This window comes from Bombus pascuorum, chromosome 4, assembly GCF_905332965.1.
Source record: "Bombus pascuorum chromosome 4, iyBomPasc1.1, whole genome shotgun sequence".
Classification (NCBI taxonomy): Eukaryota; Metazoa; Arthropoda; class Insecta; order Hymenoptera; family Apidae; genus Bombus; species Bombus pascuorum.
In genome coordinates this window covers 2,588,021-2,598,524 of record NC_083491.1, presented here as the reverse complement: position 1 = coordinate 2,598,524, position 10,504 = coordinate 2,588,021, and the positions used below count along the sequence as shown (strand labels likewise).

Sequence of the window (10,504 nt, the reverse complement as noted above, 5' to 3'; positions counted from 1 at the left end):
GCCAAGCGTAGAAAGGCGTCGCGTCGGGAGCTGTTCGAAGGAGCGAGTTAATTGTCCAACTTGTAAAGAGAGTACGAGAGAGAACGAGAGAGAGAGAGAGAGAGGCAGAGAGAGAAAGAGAGAGCGAGAAAAAGGAGAAGAGGGCGAGAGTTGCACAATTCACGGTGGACGTCATCGACTTAAGTGGATATCATTTGATCGCGCGGGACCTTTCCCTCCGACTAGCATCCCCCTATTTACGCAGGGGGGATGTTGCGAGGAGGGGGGATAGAGTGGGGCGGGCATTTTCGTTATACCTGACCTCGGGGACGACTTTGTACTTTGTTCGGAACGAGTCAGTCGTGCTTTGCCTTTCGCTTCGGAAGCATCGTTGTCGTTCTGCTCGTTAACGCGTGCCGTCCCATTCGAAGCGTAACTTATACACACCAACATATTGTTAGTGTTTCCATACGTGTGTGCGCGACTTTCTCTGTATTTCTTTTCTTAACGTTCATTAACGAAGTTTTTAAAAATATTTCGCGAGATATCTTCGAACGTTATTAAATCTTTAACGACGTCTTCGAATATTGAATTTTATTAAATTTTGAAACAACATAGTGGACTATTGAACTGGTACAGTGACTTTCGATTAATATAGTGGACTGTCGAAACAGTATTTTGAAATTTCTCGAGTTTTTGAATATCGCGAACGTTAGGAAGAAAGTGAGTGTTCCCGTGCCGATTAGAGAGAAAATAGTTTCAATAGTGGAAGACGGACAGTTTGATTTATCATCCACTGTTTGGCTGGACGAATGTTTTAGAAAACCCTTGGGCCTTGTCGACTTGGAGAACGTCGGCGTGAATTTAGCTGGCAAAAGGTAAGGCGATTTATCTATCACTAGTCGATATCCGCGTTGATTTCTCTCAGGAGTTGACTTATTAGGATATTTCGACCGACGAATGAACTTCAGGAAAATTTTACGAATATTATACGCAGAAGCTCGACCGGTTATAGGCCCAAACTGGTGAAAAACTGCTATTTCTAGTATTTTTAACCATTTGTAGCTTACAATAACGTTAACCGACTTCGATGAAATTTTCAGCATGCGTGTAACCAACATAAATCGATAAATCGATAAAGTATTTTTTTAATGTTTGCTAGCCACGGATAAAAAAAATTGTAACCGCGATCTTTCTCACTTTCTTCGTGATTTCGATCAATTACAATTTTTTCGATATTTTTTTACACATCGTCTAACATCTAGTGAACTATTTAATTTCTAAAATAAAGAGGTCAGATCTTTTGGTCAAATATTAAAAAAGTTATTCCGCTTTAAAGAACACTCAGATATACGCGAGCGCCGTATTATGTACATACGCAGAGGTTGTATCGATTCCGTTTTGGAATTTTGTTTTGGAAGAAATAGCCTTAGGGCGTGAGATGCAAACACTTGACAGAATTTGTTCTATTTCTTGCATTCGTTTCTCAGTTTAAGGTTTCCTAAAAGTTCTCTGGCAAATAATGCAACGAAATACCGTTCAGACAAGGTGCACAAAAATAGCCTGAGCTTTGATTACTTTGGTTACAGGTGTCAAATAATCATAACAAAGAATAGAGGAAAGAATTAGCATTTCGGCAACAAAGTATTATGGCGCAATATATAAAAGTTGTACAAAATATTTAAAGAATAGAGATCAATTGGTGCAGGTTTCCATTTTATGAAAATGAATTTTTAATTTGGTTCTATGATAATGTCGGCGGTTTTATTGATGCGCGTGAAAAGTTTCTTTTACAAAGGAAATTTCATGGAGAAAAGCGCAGCTCTGTTTAGCCGCTGTCGCGTTGTTTTCGTAAACTTTCTCGTAAAATAGGCAGCGAGAAGAGTTCCGCAAGACTTGACAAAAAAAGACTGCACGCTAACTTCTTAAATATTTTAATTATTCTCGAATTTAATAACCCGATTCTGGCGATAAATCCTCTGAAACTCTGCAAGGATCGAATAATTTGAAGAAATCGAAATTCTTTGCTCAAACGTGTAATCAGTCACCCGTCAAATGGCAAGGCAAAGGGAAAAGATTTCAAACAAAAAATTTTCTGTAACTTAAATAAAAATATCGTAAAGCAGAATATCCCCCCGAGTGTAATAAACGTTTTAAAGTCTTCAAAGTAGAAAGTCACTGGTAAAGTACTCGATGAATATTTCCAATAATCCCCCACTTTGCAGTACGTTGGGCACGTAGAAACGGTGACACATCACGACCCTTAACCGCGCCCTTAATGTGCGAGTCGATTCCGTTGAAGTTGCATGGGAAAATCGGCCGTTAAATTTGCGATTCAGCTAGTAAATATTGGGTATCGGTGTAACGAAACTGCATGCTCGAAACAGCTATCCAGCCCAACCACCCTATATCAAATATATATTCTGAACCGACGCATCGTAAACACGCGCGAACTGACCACGATCTGACCGTACTCTATCTACAGGGTGAGATCGTCAAGGGGATACGTTCGACTCGTCCTTTTCGTCTCTTAGGGTGCATAATACAGCCTCGGGAATTATTTTTTAATTATTTTAAGAAACTTTTGTTTTATTATCTTCTTTGTTTTATTCGATGTTTAGTCATCTGTTTTTCAGTCGGTGAATTGACAAGATTTAATAAAAAAATTTGCTATTTATTCTATTCTTGGTATTAAATCCAAATATAGATTCAATTTTAGATGTATATAATAGATATCGTTTCCTAGCAAAGACGTCTAGACTCATCGTAATACGATAATTTCATAATGCGCGAGAACTAGAATAGGATGCTGCAAATTACTCTGATGGAATTACTTTAGTTTGATATTGATCGGGAATTTGGTATTTTTAGTTGGAGATTTCGAATATTTTTATTACGAATCTGTTGATTCAAGGTTTATTGGAAACCTTAATTGCTAGATTAACGAGATAATGATTGGATATTTCAAGGTGGTAGGCGGTGTTTATCTCGTTTATTATCGTAGATTTTGAAATATCCATGATACAGTGTACAGACAAAGAATTGTTCGATGTTATTAAGAAAATAAAAATGATATAATTATATAACTGCGACGATCATGTAAATCTGAAAAGAGAGGAACATAAGAGGAAGATGATAATCTTCTACCTACCTACCTAAGTATGAATTCATAAATCCTGCTGCAAATTCGCTCGGTACTTTCAAAGTATGGTGTGTCAGAGAGAAACGATGGTATTATCCTTCGTAAGGCAGATTATTGTCTGCATCCAGTGTTCAGACGTTCAGATTTGGGTGGCTGGAAAAGTTTCGAGTACACAGGGCGAGGCACTTGAAACAGGCCACCCAAATAACTTCCTGACTTCTTGCAGATAAGGTGGAGTGTTTCAGATAAAAGTTTCTAAACTCGTAGCGAGAAACCGCGCGATAAAAATGAGATATTAAGTTCATTGCTGCTTCTTCATTTTTTCACTATGCATTCCCGAGACCAACTATTTACGAGATTCTTTCGGTCCTTCGCTTTTAATTTATACTAGATACGGGGACATTTTTCAGTAATGTCGCCTATAAGGACCGCTCACACTATCAATTTAAGTATGTCGTCGGTATTTCAAGGTTCTTAATTAATAGGATCAATATGTATCGTTCGGACAATATTGTTAATATTCATTGACAAACCACATTGCGAGGATCTTGAAATATTGACTATATCGTTGATTGTTTAAGGGGACACTTAAAGGATTTTGCTACAGAAGAATCGAAGTTTTGATTGTTCTATAGGAAGGACAAGAAATATAAATATTTTTAAAAAATGTCACCCTCGTTGTACGAATTCTTCGAACATCTGTTAAAATTCTTAGACGAATTTGTCATTCGTATTATAATAAATTATTTCTGTTAACATAATATATAACAAGAAATCGAATTTTTACGAATTCGTAAATGATATATAGATATTGTCTTGACAGAGAAGGCAAGTTTAATGTTTGAAACTGCGCTGTGCTTCATTTAAGAAGACTCATCTTTTCGCAATTATCCTTAAACGAACATCAAACACGAAAGTATCATGTTTTTCCCCAGAAGATAAATTACTTCCACAGAAAATCATACTCTGGCTTAATTACCCCGAGACAAATATTAGACATCGATCTTACGCTACCTTATAAAAGAGTCTTCTTAATTTCCTTAACTTTCTCGACTACGAATAGAATACTATTTTTATGGAATTATGAAACAATTACGGGTCACGATATAATACGCTGTCTCCGTATACAGTTTCAGTCGGTCTCTCGTAATTTCATCTCTAAAGAGGCAATTTATCATTTGTTTTCTATTATCATTATTGGACTAGTATACGTATCAACTGAAACTCCATTCTTTAAACGAATAATACAAGTCAAACGTTTTTCTATTAACAAAAAATTACACCGTCGTAAAAACCGAATTTAAACTTTATAATCCGATATAACCACCATTTCTCAAAATATAGTTAGAACCGCCACGCACCATCCAATCCATTTATAATATATTTTGCAATACTTCACGCATCACGATATATTTTTATAATATCGGACAAATTGAGCGGAAAAATCAATCTTCTTTTTTTGAATAAAAAAATTAACACGAAATATCCTATAAACCACGCATCGTCCGCGCAGCCGAGATTTCCTCGTGGAAATAGTCCCATAGGATACTCGACTGTGACGTAATTCCCGAACCACCCTGTACACGCAGTCCGCGTCCATGCGAGAAAGCGGATATCGGCTATGTATGTTTGCGAGGTTCGTGGGGTTAACTCGCAGCGCCGGAAGCATTACCAGGAATCAAGTTTACGTTTCCTGATATGCGTATTTCCAGGCCGTGACATATGATTTAGACGTCATGCAGGCTTCCCCGCGGCCTCAGGATCACTGCCACGCGCAACCCCTGTTTCCAGCATCATCGTCACACGTCGAAACTTCCGCGATTTTACGGGTCGAAGTTACGTTTCCTGACGTGACCCTCCATCGAAAGTCTTCGACCTCGTTTTTCCCTTTTCTATTTCCTTACTGTATCATCTTATCCAACGATTTAATCGTATACCCGATATCCATGTCAATACCTTTCTTCCTTCGATGGTTTCCTTACGATTTCTTCTTTCTCGTTTTTATCTCTTCAGCGTAACATCTTGCCTATGATATAATAGAATTTCGTGGATCGTTTTGCAATATTGTCATTTTATTTGATATTTCGTACTTATTAAACATCGCGTCGTTATATATCGTGCAGAAAATTTTACTTTTATCGTGTTTCAACTGCAAATTCGTATCAGCTAAGAAGTTCTTTATAAACGTAGAACTAAAGAAGACCTAAAATTACATTACTCGTTCAATTATCAAAAGGATAAGAAATAGAATTGTCTGGGTAGAATGATCCAGTTTAAATTATCGACATTTATTTCTACAAAATCCGATAGAAAAATATTCTCCGCAACGGAGCAACCGATAGTAACATCGCATCTGTCCTAATTCATTTGAAACGTTTAAACGGTTGAATTTCGCTGATACAAACGCAAGCATGACAAACATGGGTCGAATGGAAAGCTAGATGGGTTTTTAATGCGTTACAGGAAACTTCGTACAGGAAATAAAGAGCCAAGTGAATTACATCGACGTTTTATATTGTCTAACAAAAATCGAGTGGAAGTCGAACCAATTCTCCAAAATCCCAGCCGGTTATTTATTACGGAATAAAACCGATGCCAGCAAATCAAGAGATTCGCCGTGCAGTTTCATGTGCAACTTTCGCTCGTCGGTGCACGCAACTTTTGCTTCTCGAAATCCCTCGGGGAATTTAATCAAACAGCGAACAATAACACGAATCTCTGGTCTCTGATGTAAAATATGATGTATTGTTTTATTGGTTTCAATTAACACCACCCACGAAACAGGAACCATATATTATTCCGATTTTTTCTTTTTTTTCTTTTTTTTTTTTTTTGAATTGGAGATTGTATAGCTCCGTCTAATAATACAAGTTGATTCATACCAGTAATGAAAATTAAATCTTCCCATATATTTTTTTATTGAAAATTGAACAGAGTTATGTTTCGTAGAAATTATTTTTATTGAGATAGATTTATGTAGGTTTACGTAAATGGTATTGAAAGATGTTTTAATAAATATATTTTGTTTTTAAGGACAGGTGTTGGTTTATAGTATCGAGTAATAATTTTATTTATTTAGAGGGTCACGTTTTATGTTATCGTTGAGAATTGTGGATCTTAGTTGCCGAAATAAAAGTAAAGGAACGCTAAGGTTACACTTGGAATTCATATTAAAATAGTTTTAGATTTATTTAATAAATCCAGGATCTTCGTCGATATACATTTACACGTGTCTCAGCACTCTGTCTCATCATCTTCCATACCACACTATCAACGGGACAGTTACATTCGTCTCTTTTTCGAGACGCCGCGCGCACACATATTTCTACACACACACAATCTAGTCTAGCACACAAAATTATACGTATCTCAATAATTATATTTTAATATTTCTATAAATATTAAATATAGTTAACTATTTGTAATGGATAGACTTATCGTTCTACTTCGTATAATTACCACTTTATTCAATCAACTCGTTTGATACTGTAGTTCCTAATTAATAGTAATTAGAGCGTCTCTAACTCGTAATTTGCTACGTCCTCACAAGGTCCACCGGGTAACCCTCTCATAAAACCAAACTGTCCGAAACCGTTTCAGACACTTTTTAACCAGACATAAAGATCTAGCACCTCCCTTAAAGACGTTCCTGTAAAGTAGTATACAATTCGTGCAATTCCGAATATCATAAACTTTTGGTCAAAATGAAGAAAACATCACGATGATAAAACTTTGGTATATGGTAGCTTTCAAAAAATATTCGATACGTATATTTGTTATCGATCGTCTTCCACACTGGACGCATGGAAATTGCTCTTCAAATTGAGGGTAGTAAACATATCTCCCTCAGTATCTCGTAAATTGTTACAGCTAGAAAAATGGTGTAAATGGATGAATTTTATATTTTTGCAGCAACGAACTTTCATTCGTTTAAATAATGTATTCGACGTTATTACGTTTCGCTAAACTTTTCCCGTCAATTTCTATGTATAGACTACATGTCTGATTAAAATTGTTAACCTTTTTTATAACGTTTCTGCAGTTTTCGAGGCAAAAAAACCGATTTAAATTCTTTTCAAACAATCCTACCGTTGTCCATATTTCATAAAATAATTCGAAAAAGTTGTACCTGAAATATCAAATTTCAAAGCCGAGTAATTTCTCAAACATTTCCCCGATTGGAACTTTGAAACTTGGGCAAAACGTGCTTCGAATCTATCACCCTTCAATTACCTCCAATTACTGGAACACCGACAACCCGTCACTCGAAAAACACCCCTATTAGTCTCAAATTCTATCGTTTACAAACAAGAAGCCACCCCTTCGCTTGCTTCCCCTTTGCGGTTCGCTAGGAATTTCAGTGACCAAAATCCGCGTGACAAACGCGTCAATTACGATCGATCGGTCGAACGAACGACGAGAATAGGTACAGGTGACTCGTTGCACGCAGTTTGCAGGACGCGATTTAATAGAGAAATCTATTTGCGCCGTCGCGTCGGCGTGGCCGATTCGAGAGCCGCATTGACGCGATACGAACGTGTAGGAACGTGAAACAGCCCGCAGGCGGTTCCAACCCTTAGCCTGCCGATAATATGGGCTTGTAATTAAAGCTCGATGATCGACGCACGCCATCCTGACCGATTGATCGTTTGTGGCCTGTCAAGTCGCGATAACGTCGCTCTGAAACTATGTTCGGATCAAGATTCTTAAAACCATTGGTAGATGAAAATTTTCCTTTATTTTAGCTTTGATTATAGGGATGGGCTTTTATTTGATAAATCGCGGATTGATCGGTGAAAAGTAGTTTATAATTTGAGAGCGTAGAGTTGTACTTGGATGATATTAGCGATTATTACTTTGTACACAGTGATATAATTATTATACGTAATAACTATACTATTATTCAGCAGCCTCAACTTTATAGATGAAGCTACAAGCCTAATTTTGGTAATGATTGGAGACATTAACGAAAGCATAAAATTTTTCCGCAAATTTGTTAGCAAATTTTTTAAAAATTTTATTTATTTCGTTGAAATTTTATTAAATCATATTTCTTTCTTAATTCGCCAAAAATTTATCGAATTATCAACTTTGAATACTTTTATTCCGAACGATTATAATCGCTATTAACATTCGTCAACCAGTTTTCTTCCCTGAAACCTAATTTTCCTCGCTTAATCATCTCCCGGTGAACTACATTCTTTTTGTATTTCAAACTACGCTCGTCCGATTTCCACGACACAGCGTTTTCTCACCGATTCCAATTCGCACCGACCTCATTAGAAAAATATTCACAATCACCTCGTCGCATTCCCAACCGCTTATCCGTTCTGAACTCGACGTAAATTATGTTAGTTGAGCTGCGACGGGGTTGAACACGATTTTTTTTCATGCGAGATCGACGCGTTATAACTCGGTGAAGCGACGTTTTATTGCCAGCCATGGCGTCGTAAATCTTTCACACAGCCCGTCCCGAAAGTTCGCCGGCCGCATTTGTAGGAAATTCATTTGAAATTCATTTGAAATTCATTCGGACAGGAGAAGAAGTCACGGCAATGCCGGAGACTTTTAAAACTCCTCGCCCTCCCCGATTTAATTACTCCCCGTAACGCGGTTTTCTCATAGTCACGAGCAAAATATTCGTACACTAATTCAGGAAGGTATAACGTTGGAACATTTAACAACGGTGAACTTTTACGTCCATTTATCGTGTATTTGTGTCGATATGTAAAGCATATTGAAATTTCATTAGCATCGTAACGAGACTATCGTGATTGGTAAGATTTGAAACCGATCTGAAAATATATTCAAATATTTAGACCTATCTATAATTACGAAACATTGGAATCTCATAATAATTATTATACATTCTGTATATTTCAGTTTTATTCTAGTTTTATACCATAGCCTTATGAACATTTTATTCTCTGATTGTATATTTAACTTCTCACGATACATTCAAAATTTCACGCTCTACCGTTAAACTACGACTATCTCTCATTGATAATATACCGTCGACAAATGTCTTCTTTAATGTTTTATCCAATAATTCGTTTCACCTTCCGAAGCAATTTTTGATAATCCGTGTTTTCATTGCCGTTTACCTTTACTCGCTACGTACCAGCATATGGAACGTAACTTCTGAGATTTCTCAAATGACGGAACAGAGTATTACGCCTAAAGTGATCATCCTCTATTCCATACGAACCAACAACTGGTTGACTAATATACTGGTTGGTTAATTAATACGCTTGCGCCATTAATAACCGGGACGAAGATATCCAGAGGGTTTAATTCGGTGCGGCGAGTTAGCGCTCTAAAAGGCCATATTGTCTAATCCACTTTCCTGGAAACGGCCCAATGAGTTATGCTGGCACCCGCTAAGCAACATTCAAGAGACAACGCTTCGATATTGTTAATGCTTCAGAAGCGATATAATTCTATCAGGTGGAAGAGTCGAAACTATTTTAAAAACACGAGAATCACAGTGATACTGAAATTCCCTTTTCACTGCCAAGGTTCATCGAGTTTCTATAGAAGCACGTCTGATCAACGATACAAAGTTTCACAATATAAAGACGACATTTTTATTTTGACGACACGTATTCTATGACAATCTTTGTTACCATACGATATTCTAGTAAATGAAACTGGGATCTACAGCGGACGTGTTAAACAATAAAACAGCATTAACGCAACAAAAGAACACTGTACCCACTATATCAAACGCAAAACCTCAAAAACCGTAAACCTCAAACCTCAAAATCGACAAAAAAGGTAAGCTTTATTGATCAGTAAAAATTCATTAGAAAATCCCCTGCGAGTGATCCTTAAGCTCTTTAAATACAGATTCGCCAATCAACCCCCGGTAGACTTAACAGTTTTCCTCCGAGGTTTCGATGTCCAAGCGGCGGGTCGCTGCTTCTCCTTGGCCGGCCATTAATTTCTCGAGCACGTAGCCCACCGCTCGTGTTCTCTTTTTATATTTCGAGTCACCTCTTCCTGAGGTAAGCGGCGTAGAAACTTCGTGTCCCGCAAACGAGTTCCGAGCCAATGCGGCGCGAGGGTTCTGCACGGTACAAACGTGCGGAACGATCTCCGCTTTTTCTCCGACAATCCCCTTTCCACTATCGTCCGTCTCTTCGGTTGCCATCGTTGCGAACGGGTCTGCGCCGTTAAGGCTGCAACTTCATAAGCGGCAACGCGGTTTCTTCTGCGTGTCGCGACGCAAAAATGGACGACTTAATTGAAAACCGGGCAAATAGAGTTTGAGCTTTAGGTTTCGTGAGTTTGCGCGAACTGCAAATTCGAAATGTGACGCTGTATAGCTTAGGGATTTCGTTAAATTAAATTTCAGATTTTAGTTTGGCTCTTTATAGCGCC

The 10,504-nt window shown here is 37.6% G+C and overlaps 1 protein-coding gene across 1 annotated transcript in view; it reads left to right on the top strand.

Moving 5' to 3' along the window:
- Positions 1 to 355: 355 nt before the first annotated feature.
- The window catches only part of LOC132906533 (connectin), a 184,592-nt gene continuing 174,443 nt past the window's right edge, over positions 356 to 10,504 (top strand). The window contains exon 1 of the mRNA XM_060958810.1: positions 356 to 857. The gene's annotated coding sequence lies outside the window, so the exon portion shown is untranslated. The remainder of the gene's footprint in view (positions 858 to 10,504) is intronic.